Raw genomic sequence first — 21862 nt, forward strand, 5'->3', positions numbered from 1 at the left:
ACCTAGCTTTGTTGTATGCAGAAAACTGGTTGATGTAGAGATCCAGCTGGGTGCCTTGGCCTCATATGTGCCCAGCAACTATCAAATGTTGTGTGAGCAACTGATGTGTCTTTGTGCTTGGTGTCTAGAGGAGTGCTCTAGTCATCCCAGCTTGGAAACCCAACTTCCCATTAATTCAAGACAAGGTTGTTTATGTTGTTGCATTAGCAGTGCTTGGAAAAGAGTTGTGGGCTGTGGGCTGCATGATAACTTAGAGAAGCCCCCCATTTAAAAAAATTATAAGGGTCAGGTTGTGGCGCACCTCATTAAGTTTACAGGACTTGGGTTCAAGTCCCCACTCCCCACCTGTAGGGGGGGAGCTTCATGGGCGGTGAAGTAAGTATTGCAGGTGTCTCTCCCTCTTTATATCCCTTTCCTCTCTCAAATTCTCCCTGTCTTATCAAATAAGAAAGAAAAAAAAAAGGAAAACATTGTTACCATAGCAGTGGCTTCATTCTATAGTCATCAAACCCCAGCAATAACCTTGGTGGTAATTAAAAAAAAAATATATATATATGTATCGAGAGAGAGAGAGACAGAGAGAGAGAATGAGAGATGTAGGGTGAGACAGAGGGAAGAAGGAGAGATACCAAAACATCACCCCACCAATCATGGTGCTCCCATGTGGTGCTGGGATTAAACTTGGGGTCTCACACATGGTGGGGGAGCACATGCTGGAAACTGATAGAGTATTCCTGGCCCAATATTTTTAAAAATAAAAATGATTTATTTTGAGAGAAAGAGATACAGAAACAAAATAATAATAATGATAATAATTTATTATTATTTCCTGAGCACTACTTAGCATGAAGTTACCAGTCATCAAGCCTGGACTTCCAGCCACAAAAGTCCTGTGCCCTAACTCACTAAACATCACTATAGCTCTGATTTTTTAAAAATTAATTCCCCCCCCCCCAAAATTCTTTTGAGTTCTGGCGCATCCAGCGAGCAGACAAGGGCACATCTCTGTATGGTGGTATGCCGTGCCTTTCTTAGATACAGAAAAGGCTGGGCATTGACCTCGACACTGGGTTGACTATCCAAAGTGCTGAACAGCCTTTCAAGATCCCAGCTCTATGCCTTGCTTTTGAGAAAGAGTGGACAGAATGTGCACATGGAATTGGTTGTGCTCGAGCGGAGGAGTACAAGTTAGAATTTGAAAATTTCTCAGAATGTTTGCTTCGGACAAAAACGATTCTTTGTCTGAATACCATTAGGAAACAACGGAATAAGCTGGTGGAGGAAGGGAAGTACACTCCTCCACTTCACTACCTGGGGCCAGGAAGAACCTTGGCCTTGAGTGAGGGGTAGCTTCTGATGCCTGGAGGCTGCTTTTCACACTCTCTTTTCTTCACTGGAGAGTTTATTTACTGAAAATCTATTTGTGAAAGTGTCTAAAAATAGTGTTGCTCTATCCTAAAAAAAAAATAATTTCTTCCTTAGTTTCTCTAGAATAAGAATACCATCCTTAATGAAGAAGACAATTGTGTCACATTATTCTTTCTGGTACAAAATGATATTTTTGTAACTTTTTTCTTTTTTAAATATATTTATTTTGGTAAGAGGCAGAGATATTAAGAGGGAAGGGGAAGATGATAGATGACAGATAGATAGATGATAGATAGATGATAGATAATAGATAGATAGATAGATAGATAGATAGAACTGCAGCATTGTTTCAGTGCTCCTGAAGTTTCATCCCCCTGCAGGTGGGGACTAGAGGCCTGAACCTAGGTCCTTGTGCACTATAATATGTGCACTCGGGGAGTCGGGCTGTAGCGTAGCGGGTTAAGCGCAGGTGGCGCAAAGCACCACAAGGACCGGCATAAGGATCCCGGTTTGAACCCCGGCTCCCCACCTGCAGGGGAGTTGCTTCACAGGCGGTGAAGCAGGTCTGCAGGTGTCTATCTTTCTCTCCTCCTCTCTGTCTTCCCCTTCTCTCTCCATTTCTCTCTGTCCTATCCAACAACAATAATAACTACAACAATAAAACAACAAGGGCAACAAAAGGGAATAAATAAATAAAATAAATATAAAAAAAAATATGTGCACTCAACCAGATATGGCAGCACAAAAGGCTTTCTCCCTGCCTCTCCTCTGAGCGTTGACAAGTGTTTCTGGCTGCCCAAGCTATAGGCCACAGAGGCAGATTCTGAATGTAGGGGTGGAGTGTGAAGTCTTTGGGACATGCATCTTCCGGTATGTGTGGGGCGGGGTGGGAATAGGTGGTAGGAGAGGCACCTTACCTCTGGCCACAAGTGTGGTTTCTTGCTGCACCCACTGCCTAGCTCTGCTCCTCTGTCTACCCGAAGGTGCCCACAGGGGCAAAAGGAATCACAGCCTCACCTCCCTGACACAGCATCTGGCCAGAGAGACTTGTAAGAATTCCTGCCAAGCAGGCTGAGCTCAGGAATGTAAAGTGGCATATGAATATATAATAGCAGTCCTTCTCAGTTGATGGCGCTGTCTTGGGAAAGAATCATTTCATTCACGGTGGTGGAGAGCATGAGGGCAATTTGCAATGGCCCGAGGCGAGTGACATCTCATCTACCACCAATCCAATTAGCCTGGCACCTTCCTTTGTGAATTTGAATTCCCATCTTCTTCTCAGACGCATGGCAGGAAATGCAGAGGATGTGAAGCAGGTCCACCTTCCCACCTGCAGTACTGCACTTTCTCCCCCTTGCTTCCAACACACCTGGCTCCAGTCAGAGTGAATGTGGCCAAGTGATGAAGACTAAGACCGCCACCACATGCAGCAGACACAGTGACGTGTGAGCTTCAGAGCAGTTGGCTGCTGCCCCCTTCGCTTCCAGCACCTAATTTACAAATGTAGCCTGGATTGAACAGCAGGTGTACGTCATGGGTGCGCATGGTGAACCTGGCTTGTTCCAGGAGTCTGGGGCTGGGGCTGGTCTCTCTCCTCCCTCTCACAATGGAAATTTGAATCTCTGATAGGGAGCCGATCACCTTGAGGCTCCTAGTGGATTTTCTCACTCTCTCTGAGCAGAAAGCAGCTCTCGGGTGAGTGCATAAGTGCATGTGGAGGGAATTATTCAACCCCGCAGTTTGCAAATGAGCAGTTAGCCATCATGAATATTTCTCAGCAGAATCCTTAGCACACTCACACCCATACACACAAATTCATTTTGATTTTTTTTTTCTGTGTTGGACCCTTGTCCATTCAAATTTTACCTTTGCCGGGCTGACACTTTTTTTTTTTAAATTTTTTTTTTTTTTAAATTTTTTATTTAAGAAAGGATTAGTGAACAAAAACATAAGGTAGGAGGGGTACAACTCCACACAATTCCCACCACCCAATCCCCATAACCCACCCCCTCCCATGGTAGCTTTCCCATTCTCTAGCCCTCTGGGAGCATGGACCCAGGGTCGTTGAGGGTTGCAGAAGGTAGAAGGTCTGGCTTCTGTAATTGCTTCCCCGCTGAACATGGGCATTGACTGGTCGGTCCATACCCCCAGTCTGCCTCTCTTTTTCCCTAGTAAGGTGTGTCTCTGGGGAAGCTGAGCTCCAGGACACATTGGTGGGGTGTTCAATCCAGGGAAGCCTAGCCAGCATCCTGGTGGCATCTGGAACCTGGTGATTGAAAAGAGAGTTAACATATGAAGCCAAACAATTTGTTGAGCAATCATGGATCCCAAGCTTGGAATAGTGGAGAGGAAGTGTTAGGGAGGTACTCACTGCAAACTCTAGTGTACTTCTGCTTTCAGGTATATATTTTGCAGTAGTTTATGGATACGTGTGCACATAAGCTCTCTCTCACAGAAACTGGTGTATATCTAGGTTAAGGGACTTTGTTAGAAAGTGAACTACCTGAGATGAAATTAGAGTGTACTATAAAAGGAAAGGTCTCACCCGAGTAAGGAAGCTGAAGGGTTGTCATTCCACACGTGAAGTCTCTGGTTACAGTCTGAGGTGAAGCATGTTGAGGTGGCAATCGTTGCTTTGGTTAGGTTGTGATCGGCAGATGCAATATTATTTGGTTTGGATTGGGAGATGCATACGGGAAAGTGGGCCCTATCCAAGGGTTCCAGGACTGGGGGAAGTAGGGGCTCTATAGTGAAGATGTGAGGTTCCTGCTGTCTTAGGGTTAGGGTTAGGGTTAAGGGAAAGACAATACAACATTGGTTTTTGTGGGATGTTTTGGGGGCTTGAACTCTTATTTTGTACAAGGCAAGACATGTTCCTGTGGGGTGAGCAATCCCTGGACTCCACATCTTTATTTTATTTTATTTTATTTTCATACCAGGGCATTGCTCAGCTCTAGTTTATGGTGGTGCTGGAGACTGAACCTGGAATCTTTGGTGTCTCAGGATTGAAAGTCTTTTTGCATGACTATTATGCTGTCTCCCTATCCTGAATTAATAATTAAGGCTGATGTTTTGTTAATTTTTTAAAAAATAATTTTGTTAGTAATAGCTTGTTACAAGATTACAATGTTTAGCTCCACTCCGCATCTATCACCAAAGCTCTGTGTCCTCACCCTCCCATATCCCAAAGATCACCACCGCGTAGTTCTCATGAGTCTTACAGTTTGCTTGCCTCTGTTTTGTTTGGATTTTTTTTTTTTTGGAAAACTCATGCAAATCAGGTCTCTAGATTCTACATATGAGTGAAACCATCTGGTAATTGCCTTTCATATTTTTACTTATTTTTCTAAGCATCATTACTTCCAATTCTACCCATTTTTGTGCTAAAGGGCACAATATTATCATTTTTGATTACACAGTAATATTCCACAAAATATATATCCCAAAACTTTTTTTTTTTTTACCAGAATATTGTTCACCTCTGGCATATGGTGGTATGGGGGGGTTGAATCTAGGACTTTGGAGCCTAAGGAAATAAAGTCTTTTTACATAGCCATTATGCTATCTACCCCCACCCTACCCTATAACTTCTTTTTTTAAATTATTATTTTTATTTATAAAATGGCAACATTGACAAGACCATAGGATAAGAGGGGGAGCATTTCACACATTGCCCACCCCCAGAGCTCTGTATCCCATCCCCTCCCTTGATAGCTTCCCTATTCCTTATTCTTTATTCTTTGTCTGGGAGTATGCACCCAGGGTCATTATGGGGTGCAGAAGGTGGAAGGTCTGGCTTCTGTAATTGCTTCTCCACTGAACATGGGCATTGGCAGGTTGGTCTATACTCCCAGCCTGTCTCTCTCTTTCCCTAATGGGGCAGAGATCTGGGGAGGTGGGGCTCCAGGACACATGGTGGGGTTCTCTGCCCAAGGAAGTTGGGTTGGCATCATGGTATCATCTGGAACCTGGTGGCTGAAAAAGAGTTAAGATAATAATGCAGAACAAATTGTTGACTAATCATGAGCCTAAAGGCATGAATATTGAAGATGGAAATTAGGGTCTCCATTTTGGAAAAATCTAGTAGGTCTGTTTCAGGTATATTCCAGAGGGCCCATGACTTTACTGGTTTTTGCCTTTGCCTGACATCTAATATGCAGGTGGACCCAGGTTACTGTCTGGGGAGATGGTGTCATAGTTGGAAAGAGGACTAGAAAGCTGGATCAGGGAAGAATAGCTCCCAAATATGGGGAAAGTACATTAGTATCGTTAACTGTAAAACCCATCAATTGGATCTGGGGCCCGCCCATAGTCAACACAGGAGCCTGTGTAACCTCTGCATCCCTGTAGGTCTGAGCTCACATTCTCTGGTCACGGCTAGGAACATTCTAGGCTGCACTAGTTTCAGGACCCATCTTCCTTGGGTAGTAGGTAGAGTATGTTGTCAACCTCCCTTCGGAGAATGGAACATTCCCTACCATTGTTGATCCACATTGAGGGCAAGATCCTATAGGGGCCCACAAAGGGATCTATTATGTTGTTCCTGATGGAGATGACCACTGACAGTGGTGAGAGGGATCTGTTAGAGGTCTAGGCCCATCATGTCTGTGTGGGAATCCCAGACTAGGGCCCCAGGTGATGGGGTGGCTTGATAGTGACTAAAGAATCATTGTTAAAGTAGGCTAGTTTCTTGCCCTTACTCAGCTTTTTTAGTCCTTACTTTGTTTGACAAGATTAGCTTTAGAGTGATTGGGGGACATGTAATAGGAGGTCGGTGAGGAGGGGATCTAGGTCTAGGTAGAAACTATTTCCTTAGGTACTTTAAGGTATTTTTAGTTCTTTCTACTTTCTTGCTTCATTTTTTGACTCACTACAAATTACTGTGCACTTTTCTTTAAGGTATATATTTCTCCTAACTTAAGGATACATGTACATATACCCTACCTATCTCATGGGCCCTGATCTATATCTAGGTTTCCTATAACTTCTTTAGCAAGTCATTTGTTGATGGGCGTTTAGTCTGCTTCCAATCTTTGGTGATTGTGAATAATGCAGCTATGAACACAGGGGTGCATGTGTCCCTTCCGGTTAGTGTTTGGCTGTCCTTTGGATAAAAGTCCAAGAATGGTATTATTAGATCATAAGGTAATTCCATTTTTATTTGTTTAAGGACTCTCCATAGGATCTTCCAGAGAGGCTGCCCCAGTCTGCATTCTCACCACCAGTGAAGCGGAGTTCCCTTTCCTCCACAACCTCTCCAACACCTATCATTTCCTGGTTAGCTGATGGAAGCCTTTCTCTCAGGTTTGAAATGGTATCTCAGAATAGTTTTAATTTGCATTTTTCTAATGATAAGTGAAGTGGAACATTTTTTATTAGTGATTTCATAGTGATTGACAAGATTATGGGATAAGAGTGGTACAATTCCATACAACTCCCACTTACTAGAGTTCTGTATCCCATCCCCTTCATCGGAAGCTTCCATATTCTTTATACCTCTGAGGTATGGATGCAGGATCATTATGGGGTGCAGAAGGTGGAAGGTCTGGCTGTGGCAGAGGTTGCTTGCACAGGCTCCTGAGCTGAATATGGATAGACATGGGCCCCAGGTCCGGTAGATGGGGTTTATAGTTAATAGTATTTTTATACTTTTCCCAGAGCTACTCTCTGCCCTGATCCAGTTTTCTATTCCTATTCCCAGCTCTGACACTCCCCAGACAATACCTTTAGACCACCTGCAATGGTAGCTGTCAGGCTCAGACAAAAATTAGTGAAGTCATGGCCTCCTTGAAAGAAACCTAAAACAGACCTCCTAACTTCTTCCAGAATGGAGACCCCAAATCTCATTTGCTCTATTCTTACCTTTAAGTTCCTGAATATTAAACAACTTGTTTTGCTTTATATCTTAATGCTTTTCAGTCACCAAGTTGCAGATGCTACCATGACACCAACCTGACTTCCCTGGGCAGAATTGGGAGCGTTTTTTGTTTTTTTCCTCCAGGGTTGTCGCTCAGTGCTGGTACTGTGAATCCATTGCTCCTGGTGGCCATTTGTTCCTTTTTATCGGACAGGACAGAGAAAGATAGACACTGCCTGGCCCCCAAGTGGAGTATTTCTTCATGTGTCTGTGGGTCAAGTGTATCCTAAGAAAATTGTCTAGTTCTTTGGCCTACTCTTTTATTGGGTTATTTTTGCTTGTTTTGTAGAACTGTACCAATTCTGTATAGATGTTTGATATTGGCCATTTGTCTGATGTGTGATGAACAAATATCTCCTCCCACTTACCTGTTTGCCTGATGATCCTTGTGTAGTTTGCTTTTGATGTCTAAAAGCTCTTTAGTTTCATAAAATGTTGGGACATGAATGAAATTAGCATCCAGCTGACATTAGCCTGACAAACATACTGTGGATTTATGCAAATCCACAAAGGATTGTGGATTTATAGAAAGTTATTAAATGAGTGTCTGGCAGAAGTCCCTCTCTGTTCCTGTTGCCCCTGCCTGTTCTCCTTCCTGTGACCCGCCATGACTCTTCCCTGGGGACCTTAACACGTGCAGCCTTTGTACTAACTTATAGACTCATGGCTCCTGTTTTTATGACTAGCTGAGCTTCTTCCACTGTCTATGTTTCCACAACTCAGAAACCTGTGACATAATAAACCTCTCATTTGTTTAAACCCCAGACAAAGCCTCATGAACTTTTTTTCTTTACTATAGTATAATCCCATGTATTTACTCTAATCATCATATCCCATGTCTGGGGCGTTGAGTCTTGAAACATATCATTGATGTGAAGGTCCTGCAAAACTACAGCCTTATGTCAGGCTCAGGTAAAAGCTAGTAAAGTCATGAACCCCTTGAAATATGCATAAAATGGGCCTACTAGCTAAGCAAAGACCCCAACATCTTCATCTGCAATATTCCAGCCTTTAGGTTCATGATTAGTCAACAATTTGTCTGGCTTCATATGTTAACTCTTATTTCAGCCACCAGCTTCCAGATGCTACCATGATGCCAACTGGACTTCCCTGAGCAGAAGACCCTGCCAGTGTGTCCTGGAGCCCTGCTTCCCCAGAACCCTGCCCCACTAGGGAAAGAGAGAGACAGGCTGGGAGTATGGATTGACCTGCCAACACCCATGTTCAGCGGGGAAGCAATTACAGAAGCCAGACCTTCCACCTTCTGCATCCCATGGTGACCCTGGGTCCATCCTCCTAGAGGGATAAAGAATAGGAAAGCTGTTGGGAGTAGTGCAGTGGGTTACGTGCATGTGGTGCCAAGTGCAAAAACTGGGGTAAGGATCCCAGTCTGAGCAGGGGAGTTGCTTCACAGGTGGTGAAGCAGGTCTGCAGGTGTCTGTCTCTCTCTCCTCCTCTCTGTCTTCCCCTCCTCTCTCCATTTCTCTCTGTCCTATCTAACAACAACAACAACAACAACAACACCAATAACAACACAATAATAAGTACAACAACAATAAAAAACAACAAGGGCAACAAAAGGGAAAATAAATATAAAAAAATAAAATATAAAAAGAATAGGTAAGCTATCAGGGAGGAGATGGGGATATGGTGTTCTGTTGGTGGGGATTGTGTGGAATTGTATCCCTCTTATCCTATGGTCTTGTCAGTGTTTCCATTTTATAAATAAAAATAAAAAAACACTTCTCCACTCCATACTCACTCCCTTCTAACATTTCTCAGTTTCCTGAGACAAGGGCTTGAGTCCCAGCACCAGGTGAGATCCTTACGGATGATGGAGCCATGCTGTGGTCTCTTTCCCTCTGTGTCTCTGGCTTCCTCTAAATGTACAGAGAAAACTGCGTCTAGGAGGCTCCTGAATGTTGCTACATGTGTGTAACGTTTTTTCTTCAGTTCTCAGAGCTGTGTTAAAAAATGCATCTGAAACATGTATTTACATGTTTAAAAATATTACATAAAATACCGTACTGTTCGGGAGTCTGATGGTAGCGCAGTGGGTTAAGCACAGGTCGTGCTAAGTGCAAGGACCTGAGTAAGGATCCCGGTTTGAGCCCCCCGCTCCCCACCTGCAGGGGAGTCGCCTCACAGGCAGTGAAGCAGGTCTGCAGGTGTCTATCTTTCTCTCTTCCTCTCTATCTTCCCCTCCCCTCTCAAAGGAGCATCCCTTTAATCTGTAGTGGTGTTGGTGAGTACTTTCTTGGGGGAGTGGGGAATGTAGTTAAAATTCAATAGAACTTGATGCAGACTGGGAGGGGGAGGAGGCATTTTCACTACCAGTACAGAAGAGGACTAACCACTACCATACATGCAAGCCTGTCCTATTAGCTTGGGTGACATATGCTGTTGTAAGCATAACAAATCAAATAGTGGATATGTCTGATGAAAAGAGGTGGGGGAAAAAAAAGAGAGGAACAATTTCTCTCCTGAAGCATATTCATATTGACATGAAGAAATAGAGAGTTGTCTATGTAGGACAATCCAGAGCGAAAACGTTTACTACTGAAGACTAAAATCATACAGTCTAGAATCACCCATATGGCTGGTTCACAGTGATTAAATTCCCTGACTGACTGTCTCCATCTTTACTTCATCCATCTAGTGCTGCAAATAATGAAGAGCTGTTGGGTCATGGAGAGCTCGGTCTGGTGAGGGATGCCACTCAATGGGCTTTCTGGTCTCCTCAAATTTCACTCCCACAGTGGGAACAGAACGTGGCAACAGAGTCAGAAATCTAAGGAGACAGTTTGGAAACAAAGTACATGGCGTCTGTTTTTTTTTTTTTTTTCAACTTTATTTATAAAAAAGAAACACTGACAAAACCATAGGATAAGAGGGGTACAACTCCACACAATTCCCATCACCAGAACTCCATATCCTATCCCCTCCCCTGAGAGCTTTCCTATTCTTTATCCCTCTGGGAGTATGGACCCAAGGTCATTGTGGGATGCAGAAGGTGGAAGGTCTGGCTTCTGTAATTGCTTCCCCACTGAACATGGTTGTTGACAGGTGGATCCATATCCCCGGCCTGTCTCTCTCTTTCCCTAATGGGGCAGGGCTCTGGGGAAGCGGAGCTCCAGGACACATTGGTGGGGTTGTCTGTCCAGGGAAGTCTGGTCGGCATTATGCTAGCATCTGGAACCTGGTGGCTGAAAAGAAAGTTAACATATAAAGACACACAAGTTGTTGACTAATCAGGAACCTAAAGGCTGGAGTAGTGTAGATGAAGAGTTGACAGAGGGGGTCTCCATTTTGTAGTTGGCATATTTTAGGTTATTTTTAAAGCTTTCTTTCAAAACTATTTATTTTTATTTTATTGGGTAGGACAGAAAGAGAAAGTGAGAAGGAAAGGAAAGGTAGAGAGGAATAGATAAAGAGAAAAACCTGCAGAACTGTTTGCCCACTCATGAAGCTTCTCCTCCTTCAATTGGAGACCGAGGATTTGAACTCAGGCCCCAGTGCATGGTTATGTGCGTGCTCAACCAGGTATGTCACCGACTACCCCTGGCACCTGTTTTTAAATCTTTGTAGGATTTTTAAACTGAACAAATGTCTGAGGGTGGTGAAGATATCACAGCAGGTAGAGAACCAAACTTTCATGCTCAAGATCCCAGAAGTCCCAGGTTTGACCCTTGGCACCATCTTAAGCCAGAAGCAGCAGTGTTTTGGTCTCTCTCTCATGAATATAACAGATAGTTCCTGAAAAGGAGAAACAGGTTGACACAAATTGAATACAAAAGATATTTTTAAAAAATGTGTGGAGTATTTGAAAATCAGCTGGGGCAAGGAGGGAAATTCCAGAAACTCAGCGACATTAGTGCTGTGTTGTACTGTCACTGCTGTTTAAGACAAGAGGAGCCAGTGGGCTTGACACTTCACGCCCCAGGAATGTAAAAGACAGACATAGCACATTAGTCGTTTTACAGTATATAATAATCAGCAAGTGGATACTGATTCACTAGAAAAACAATTACCCCTGAACAAAATGTCTCAGGAGGTTAATTGTGATGGCCTTGGATCAAGGATCAGGTCCGGTTACATAAGAGATTGAGGTTGCTTGTGCTGCCTGAATATTGGCTGATAGTAGACACTTAGAATGGCATCAAAAGAAGCACAGAGATGGGCTCTGATAGTGTTTTCTGTCACTGGCAATAAAGACAGAGCTTGTCAGGAAGACTCCTTCCCCTCACACACTTTTGTCTGAGGAGTGCTAGCACAACACGGTCATTTTTTTTTTAATCAGCAATTTTTTTTGTTGATTTATAAAATTATGAGATAACAGGGGTATAATTAGAATTCCACACCATTCCCACAACCAGAGTTCTGTGTCCCCATTCTCTTCACAGGAAACAGCAGCAGTCCTCCCAGTGTCACAGATATGGGTTGACTATTATTTCTATATTCATAGATATTTACCCCTTATTTTGATGGCCCTACCCCTACCCTACCTTCTCTTTCTCTTTACACCTTTTGGCACTTATGAATGTCCTTTCTTTTTCCCTCTTCTCTCTCTGGGTCCTGATGGAATTGGAGTCAGAGCCATCTGGTCATTTTCCCCTTACATTTCTCACCCTTTGGGAGGCTGGACCAGAATTCTTTATAGGGTGTAAGTTATAGCTTTTGTAATTGCTTCTCTGCTGGAGATGGGCATTGGCAGGTTGATCTATACCTCCAGACCTGGTCAGATTTTGTGCTTTCATTTTGAAAATTCAAGTGCTCTGAATGCCACATGGCTTGGTTCATGATCAGTTCACACACACAGGTAGATGATAGATACACAGGTGGATAGGTAGGTGGGTAGGTAGAGGTAGATAGGTAGGTGGGTAGGTAGAAAATAATAGATAGATAGATAGACAGGCAGGCAGACAGACAGACTAGCTGTATTGCTCCATCACTGGTGAAGCTTCCATCCTGTAGGTGGGGACTAGGGGCTTGAATCTGGGTCTTGGCACACGGTAAGAGGTGCATTCTATCTAGTGCATCAGCACAGTTTTGTTGTATGGGGATTGTCAAGCGGTGTAAGGAAGGGATGGTGGTGGAGAAAGTGAAAGCAGGCCAAAACAGGAGAACTCTGGGAAATGGCACTGATAGGAGGTAGCAGAAGACTGGTTTTAAGATAAATGCTCCCTCCTTCCGCTTTTACACGACCTAGTTCTAATAACCATAAAATCAGATACATTTTTATGAGTCTGCTCCAACTGTTAATGGAACTGACCTGCGTTTTAGATGCTGCTTCTGATGGTGCTTTTACAGGTCAGTGAATTAACTGAGCTGTGAGCCTGATGGTCAACAGTGATTTTTGCTGCGTTGGTTGAGATCAGTTTATCCCCTGAGCTGGCAGCCATCTCCAGTGCCCACAGGCACATTCCTGATTGACCCAGTCTCTTGCTGTGGGAAGATTCCCTTCATTCCCATCCCTAGGATCAAGGATTATGTTATTGCCTTGATTTAAGTTGTTCAGCAATCCAGTCATCTCACTGCATAGAAATCTTCTGTTCTTTCTTTCTGGATTTACACAAATTTGTGAGGCTCCAAAAAACTTTGTATTTAATCACTTCCATAATTGTGGGGGTGGCCATCAGTTCATTTTTTGTTCTAATCTGACTGCAAGTTCACAGAAAAGGTCAGTATTTTTCATGCCCCCCCCCCCTCTTTTTTAAAAACTTATTTTATTTGATAGAACAGAGATAAATTTAGAGGGAAGAGGGAAATAGGGAAGGAGAGAGACAGAGAGACCAGCAGATGAGCTCCACAGCTTGAGAAGCTTTCCCCCCTTCAAGTGGGGATCAGGGGCTGGAACCCAGGTCCTTGCACACTGTACTGTATACACTTAGCCAGGTGTGCTACTGCTAGAAATGGAGATTTGTTCCCCACACTCTGTGGGTGCTTCCTAGACTCTCAGTTGAAGACTACTACTTAGGTGATAACTACTCTTTTTCCTTCTCTGTTGCATTTTATCTTTGTCTTATTGTATTTTCCATGCTACGCACAAATGCTTTCTTCCCTTTCTTTCTTTCTTTCTTTCTTTCTTTCTTTCTTTCTTTCTTTCTTTCTTTCTCTCTTTCTTTCTATGTCTCAATCTCAGCTTCAGTTTAAAACAAATACTGTGATTTATTTATTTATTATTATTATTTTGTACCAACTGATTGGCTCTGGCTTATGGCGGTGTGTGTGTTGCATGTGTGAGAGTATTGAACCTGGGACTTGTAAACTTCAGGGATGAGAGTCTCTTTGTATAACTATTATGCTATCTACCCCACCCCAAATATTGTAATTGATAGTATCTTCCCACCCCTTTCTTTATCTTTTTTGGCCTTATGTGATAACTAGATGACAACCTTAGGTGACTTCTCCAACTTCAGATCTATGTGGATTAATGTAAGTAGTGCTAGCACTCTGTTTTATCAATACTTGCATATTTTGTTCTCTCTGCATTGCTGAAGTTATCTAAGAGGTAACACAGTACAAGTCATTGAGAAGAGCTTAATTGACTGGAGTTGGTATATTGCACCAAAGTAAAAGACTCTGGGGGTGGGGTAGAGGGTTCAGGTCCTGGATCATGATGGCAGAGGAGGACCTAATGGGGGTTGAATTGTGATATGGAAAACTGGAAAATGTTATGTATGTACAAATTTTTGTATTTTACTGTAAACCATTAATCCCCCAATAAAGAAATTAAAAACAAAACCAAAATTCAATAATTATAGGATAAAAAAAAGAGCTTAATTACTATTGTATAGAGAGAGACTAAGAATATGTTTGAAGGTACTTAAGAGTATGTGTTTCAGCAAGGCAGAAAACCCTTTCTTGCTGATACTGCCTGCTTGTTGCTGTGTACCATCAGTTTGGTATTGGGAAGACTTAAGAATATCTTTCACCTTGTAGATTTTCAGTAGATACTAACTAGAGGAGAAGGGATGCCTCTCTTCATGTTTTCTGGGTGTGATTTATAGTTTTTAGGAAACCATGTATGGCAGCTGTTGTCTCAGTGAATCAGAAAACTTTCTGATCCAACTCTTACATTTTGCAAAGAGTTGGGCTGCCAAGCTGTGGAGTGGTTTCTCAAGGAGGCAAAGCTTTAGCAGACCATGCATGATTTCAAGTCTCCTGGGTCCTATGCTCTTTCCCATAGACACAAACAAATAAAAGAACATCTACTCGTATACCCTCGACTGACCTGTCCTTCTCTATTCGGGGAAGGCCGTCCTCTTCGACCGAGCCCGCAGCTTGGGGAGGGACGCACATAGAGTGGTGAGGGTGGAAGGGGACACCCGCCTAGCCAGCCAGATCAGCCGAATCAACCCTGGCGATCAATGGGGTGACAGATGTCGCAGCCAGATTGCCCTCTCACATCCTTGATTTGGAACAGTGTTCCATGCGATCACTTAAGTATCAGAAACATGAAACCTGAGCATTTCTTGTGGCTATCAACATATGAATTATAGTTTCAAGGTGAAATATTTTTGCTATGTGTGCTGCCATTTAATGATTCTTTTAAAATGATTAATTACAGAGGTAGTACACAAAGTTACAGATAATTTAGGCTTTCAGCATGGTCTTGAAGGAGACATGTTCTTGAAGAGGAGACAGAGCAGGAGAAGAGGAGGAGGAGGAGAAAAAAATAAAAAGAAAAGGAAGAAGAGGATGAGAATGAGCATTCGAGGCACACTGCTACTGTTCTAAAGCTTAGCTATGAATGACTGAATGTACATACCTCAATCATGTCTTTAAGACATGTTGCTCCAAAATAGATCACACAGAGATCCCAGTGGTGGGAATTTGTAGTTACCATGTCTAAGAAACTGGATGATTTGAACAAGCATTTTCTCCTTCCATGCTGAGTCCCAGGTTCAGGAGCATATTGCTAACCCACACATGGGACTAGGGATGGATGGTCATTCTGGTGTGTAGTTGTAAGTGGAAATTCTTAAAATGGAACCTGACAAGATTGACTTTTTTTTTTTTAAGAATGGCTATTGGGCAATGTTACTGTGGATATATTTGCAGAGGGATGTGTTTTATTAGTTCTCTCACTTTATTTTTTATTATTGATTTACAGGATTAGAACATAATAGGGGTATAATTCTTTTTTTTTTTAAAAGATTTTATTTATTTATGGGAAAGATAAGAGGAGACAGAAAGAACCAGACATAACTCTGGCACATGTGCTGCCAGGGATAGAACTCGGGACCTCATGCTTGAGAGTCCAAAGCTTTGTCACTGTGCCACCTCCCGGACCACACTGGTATAATTCTATACCACTGCCATCACCAGAGTTCTGTGCTCCTACTCCTCCTCCAGCAGTAACCACCATAGTTCTTCCAAGGTCACAGATATGAATTGACTATATATATTCAAGTTCTCTCTTTCTCGCTCTCTCTCTCTCTATATATATACATATATATGTATATATATATACATTTTTAAATTCTCTATATTCTACACATGAATAAAATCATCCATTTTTAAATTCTCTATATTCTACACATGAATAAAATCATCTAGCATTTTTCTATCACTTTCTTCCTTACTTCAGTAAGCATAATCACTACCAGTGCCATTCATTTCGTACCAAAGGACTCAATATAGTCTTCTAAAACTGCCGATTATTCCATTGAGTATATGCCCCATGACTTTTTTTGTGTGTGTATTTATATGAGTCAAATGAGTGATTTTCTGTTCTATTGTTAGCCCCCCACACTCTGTTAAGTATTACTAGTTTTTTCCCCCAGCTTTTGAAACTTTCAATCAGGAAAATGAAAAGGCATACACCACAGAAACCCGTGGATCACTTGGGTAAAGATAGATGACTACAAGTGGAAGTTTATACTCTATTTTCATTTACTTCTAAAGCCCCTGCCTTAATTTCCTTTCTAAGATACACCTACACCTATTATAATTTCTAGGTTGGCTTCCATTTTCTTCTCTCTCAGGTAGGAGAAATAGGGCCTAACTTTCTTAGCTGCTCTCTGGACTGAGAGATCTGTTTTACATTGTACCAATGGTAGGCAGAAAGATGGTCCCTTGATGGTGCTATGAAAGTGATACAACTTAGACTGGAAACAGGGAAATTATATATTGGCTAAGTCATGTCTCACTGGTTTGACAAGAGGTAACAAGCTCTGCTAGTCACTCATTCAGCTCTCTCGTGTCTGTCTTATGGTAGATACTTCATACATGTTAAAGAACAGGCTAGCCATTTGCTTCAGCATCATGGACCTCTGATAATATTATACAGTTTGGAGAAGACAATTTTCAAATAGGAACAACATACAATTGTTCAGATAGGAACAGCATACAAAGCCAAAATGGTCTTCATTTGCATTTTTCCAAGAAATTGATTTAACTGTATTTCCCCTAGAGCGGATGGTGTTTGAAGACAGAGGCATCCAAACAGGATAGAAATATATCTGGGAATCTGAGAAGGCAAACTCCCTCAAGCGTCTCTGTTTCTGTTCAACCTTGGCTAGGAAGTCCATTTAGAAACTTGAACATTTATACACTTCAGCAGAGTTCTGGAGCCAAAGGCCTTTAAAGATTCATTTCCTACAGTGTGGTAACCTCTAGCACAGCATTCACGTTCCAAGAAGTGCTTAATATTTAACATGCTGCTGATTTCCTTAATCATCTTTCAATATCAGAATCCTGTGCTTTATCAGGTAAGTCTTCAGAGCTGACAACAGGTGATGTTCTCTCCTCCAATCACAAAGCACCCATCTCTGGTGATGTGAACTTGTCTAGAAAGGAAGTTGCAACAAGGTCAAGGTGAGTATTGATTTGCTATCTCATCCTGAGATTCTGAGATTCAGTCTCTGATAGACTGAGTGTCAATTATGGCCCGTTGTTATAGAACATTGTGGTGTGGCTAGCAACGGATGTTTTCGGCCTTCTTATGAAAATCTCATGATAAGCCAAAAAGAGAAGCATGAAAACCAGATAATCTCACTTATTAGTGGGATTTCAAAGAGACAGGGAGGGAGAGCACGGCGTGAAACATGTACTGGATGTGGTAACCCCCGTAACCCCCTTAAGAAAAAAATTAAATTAAAGATTCTAACCCTAATCTAACCCTAACCCTAACCCTAATTCTAACCCTAATCTCATGAAATTCTCCACTTAAAATTTTCTCAACAACATATGACACAGATGTCATCCATGTATCCCCAAATTTTACTTTGTTACTGGATATATATCCCTGGGAGTGGGAATTAAGGATGGGGTTAGAAATGGGGTCAAATTCAACATCGGCTATTCATGTTAATGGTGTTTTAATTTTTTATGCTTCATGATTTTCACTTGCATATATTTTCATATGCACAGAAGCATTGACATGCTTATATCAAATTGTCCACATTGGAGTGTTTTGCGTTACTCCTAGGTAAAGAGAGAATCATACTTTATGTATGTATGTATGTATTTATTTATTTATTTTTTAATTTTTTCTTGCCAGAGTACTGCTCAACTCCGGTTTACGGTGGTTGGGGTCTGGGAGCCTCAGACATGAGAGTCGGGTTGCATAATCATTATGCTATCTCCCCCACCCTGAGAATCACACTTTAGATTCCAGAACCAGGCTCTAATTCTTGCTCTTTCATGTGGAAACTCCAGGAATGACTCTGATCCAGAGCTCATGTTCTTTCTAGAACCGACTTGGTCAAGAGAGGCGCATGTTAATTAGTCACAGAGTGCGGAGCTGGGTGGTTTCCCTGCCACTCAGTCTATAATACTCCTTTGACATCATTTTCTGTACTGCAGATTTTGAATTGTTGACTTCTCTACCTAGGATATAACCATTCTCTGTTAGTAGCTAACTATGTCCTCCTGTGTTTTAATGGGAGGAAATGGATCTATCAAGAATAAAGAACAGCTAACAACTCCAGTTCACTTGTCTACGTGACAGATAGGGCCTCTGCAACATTATCTCAGAGAATTCATATGGAGTGGTTATGCTGAGGGCAAGGCAGTCTCACCATTAGGAACTATTCTACTCGATAAATTATACCACTTGACACATTTTTATTGTAAATCAACCCAAACACATCTGATAGGCTCCAAAGGATGATCAGAACTAGTGTTTTGCTGTTGTTAGGCACAGACAGGAGGCAAGGTGTCAGGGTCCTGATTAATGTAGCTTTTCTCACTCTTCAAGTCCCCAAGGGCCAGTTTCACACAAAATTAAGCTACTCTGCTTCTCATTCCGACACTCAGCAGTGATGTAGTGAAGTCCCCCCAGGACAGGCTCCATCAGTCCTGAGCTCAGTTTCTTTCCTTAGCAGTAATCAAGGAGCAAACACAGTTTACATTCTCGAGCACAGGTAAAGCTTGAAGTGTGACATGTGTGATTGTCGGAACTGGAAATGAGAAAGCATTTTGTCATCTGCCTTTATTGGGTGCTGATTTTAATTTTTTTATTCCTTCTTGTTTACCGAGCTACAATTGGCAGATCAAAACTATAAATATATGTGTATATATATATGTTAGGTATACATGTGATGTTTTTATATACATGTACACAGCAAAATGATTTTCGCAGTCTCATTAACATACACTTAGTTAGCACATAGTTAACATGTGTAATAATATTTAAGGTCAGGGCTCTTGGCAGAGTTTTTAGTATGCAATGCTGTATTATTGACTATGGTTGTCATACTGTACAAAGAGCTTACTCATACTAAATCACAGAAATTTTGTACCATTATCATCATCATCTCTCTCTCTCATACACCAACATCCTTTGCATATTTGTAAAATTTTGTGCCTGTGAAGCTAAAGCCTTTTAGAATGCTCCTCCGCTACTCACTCAGCTTTAATGCTTCTCCATTTCCTGCTAAATTGAAGTGCACACACGCTTTAAAAGGGAAAAGACACAGAGGTTGGACATTGGAAAACATTTTGATCAGGCAGGCTAGGGATTGCCCTCAATAGCCTAAAGAACTGTTTTTCTGTGGGGACATTTTAGGTGCTTGAGACTTGAGAGGGAAACTCCTGAGGTTATCTTTTTACTTGCTTGCTGCATATACTGACTCACTGCAGACTATTGTGTATTTTTGATTTCAGGAATCTATTTTGCTCTAATTTACAGATACATATGAACATTATGCCCTATCTCATGGGACCTAGTCTATATCTAGGTTTTGGGACTTTGTTAGGAAGTGAACCATATGAAATGGAGTTAGAGAATTCTATGAGAAAGGAAATGTCTCACTTGAGTAATGAGGCTGAAGGGTTGACATTCCATGCCTGACGTCTCTGGAAACAGTCTGAAGTGAAGCATGCCAAGGTGGTACTTGTTGCATTGATTAGGTTGGGATCAGATTTGGTATCATTTGGTATGAATTGAAAGAAGCATGCAGGAAAGTGAGCCCACTCTAGAGGTTCCAGGACTGGGAGAGATACAGGCTCTATAGAGGAAGTGGGAGGCTCCTGCTATCTTAGGGTTTAAGAAGGTAGTTGATTATTGCTATAATCAAATTATTTGGCAATTGGGTTAACTTTGAAAATCGCATTGTTAGGATTTGCTATATCATAAAGGGTAAAGAATAGGAAAGCTATTGGGGAGGGGATGGGATACGGAATTCTGGTGGTGGGAATTGTACGCCTCTTATCCTATGGTTTTTGTCAGTGTTTCATTTTTATAAAAAAAATAAATATATATGAACCCTCAAGGTGTAGTGAGATTTTTCTTTCTAAGGAGTTCTTACCTTGTAAAAAAGTTCACTTATGTGTTTGTTCAATTTTTTTTTTTTTACTAATTCCATTAAGGTAAATTCCCAGAAACTGAAATATCTAATCTAGTGAAGATGAACATTTCACTGTGTCAATATGAAAATAAGCATATTTACCCCATATTTGGGAGCTACTCTCTTCCCTGATCCAGCTTACGAATCCTATTCCCAACTTTGAAACTGTCTTCCAGACAATACTTTCAGCCCACCTGCATTTAATTTAGTAATTTCAGACAAAATTACTAAAGTCATGGGCCCCTTGGAATAAACCCAAAATAGACTTCTTAGCTTCTTCCAACACGAAGATCCCAAATCTCATTTGCTATATTCTTACCTTTGAGTTCTTGGTTATTAAGCCATTTGTTCTATTTTATATCTTAATGCTTTTCAGCCACCAAGTTGCAGATGCTAGCATGATGCCAACCTGACTTCCCTGAGCAGATGACCTCACCAATGTGTCCTGGAACCTCCCCTCCCCAGACACTTGTCCCACTAGGGAAAGATAGAAACAGGCTGGGAATATGGATCCATCTGCCAATGACCGTGTCCAGTAGAGAAAGTTACAGAAGCCAGACCTCCCATGTGCTGCTTCCCATAAAGATCTTTGGTCCATGCTTCCAGAGGGATAAAGAACAGAGAAACTTCCAGTGGAGGGGATGGTATATGGAACTCTGGTGGTGGAAATTGCATGGAATTGTGCCTCTCTTATCCCACAATCTTGTTGATCATTATTAAATCACTAATAACAAAGTAAAAGAAGCATATTTTTTGGCTTAAATTGACTGGTAGGCATAATACATTACAAGTAAAAAAGATAGCTATGAATATTACAAAGAATAATGCAGCTGACATGTACATATTGTGCATGAAGTGCAATACATTCCCATGATGTAGTAAAATTGACTTTTTATTCTTTTGATACTTTTTCATAGTTTTGTAAACCATTCTATTTTTTTCGAGACAAGGAGAGAGAGAGAGAGAAAGCAAGAATCCACTGCACTGAAGCTTCCTGTTGTCTTAGAATTTAAGAAGGCAATAGATGGTTATTGTTATAATCAAATTATTTGGCAATTGGGTTAACTCTGAAAATCCCATTTTTTAGGATTTGCTGTATCATAAAAGAAGATAAAGAATGGGAAATAATAACAAATAAAATAATAAAATAAAATAATAGATTCCTTTAGTGTAATGGTGACTGGGATAAAATTTGGATCAGCACATGCCGAAGCAGTGTACTATTCCAGTGAGCTATTTCACTGGCCCTAGGCATTCTTTTATGTGGAATGGATTTTAGCTGAATTCCAGTAAGGCTTAGTTTACCTTACTCATTTTTGATATCTGTTCTCTTTAAAGAACAGGGATATCTAACACAAATTCATTGAGAGTACACTACATTTTAGATACCTTAGAAGACTGAGAATACAGTTGTGAAAACAACTGAGACCCTTAACTCACTGGATTAACATGTTCACAGGAAAGAAAACTAGCCAGGACATAGGTTACAGTGACAAGGGTTATGGATATCCTCAACAAGATAAGGTGCAGAGGGTGAAAGAGTACACATTATTGGTGCATGGGATTTTAGAGGAGATTATCACTGTCAGCATTCATGTGGGGTGACACCAGCAGGAAGGCAACCAACCAGTTCTGTCTCGCTCGCTCAAGGGACGAAACGAAGTAAAGACACTGTGGAGACCGAAGCGTGCTCAGATCTCAAATCTCCTTTATTGGCAGGTGGACATGAGTTTAAATAGAAAACCAAACAAAGGACATTATTCAAACATGTCAGAAATTA

The 21862-nt window shown here is 41.5% G+C and overlaps 1 pseudogene; it reads left to right on the top strand.

Annotated features, from left to right (window-relative positions):
- The first annotated feature begins 1017 nt into the window (after nt 1-1017).
- On the top strand, nt 1018-21484 carry LOC103128933 (NADH dehydrogenase [ubiquinone] iron-sulfur protein 5-like; annotated as a pseudogene).
- The last annotated feature ends 378 nt before the right edge of the window (nt 21485-21862 follow it).

This window comes from Erinaceus europaeus, chromosome 5 (assembly GCF_950295315.1).
Source record: "Erinaceus europaeus chromosome 5, mEriEur2.1, whole genome shotgun sequence".
In the NCBI taxonomy this organism is placed as follows: Eukaryota; Metazoa; Chordata; class Mammalia; order Eulipotyphla; family Erinaceidae; genus Erinaceus; species Erinaceus europaeus.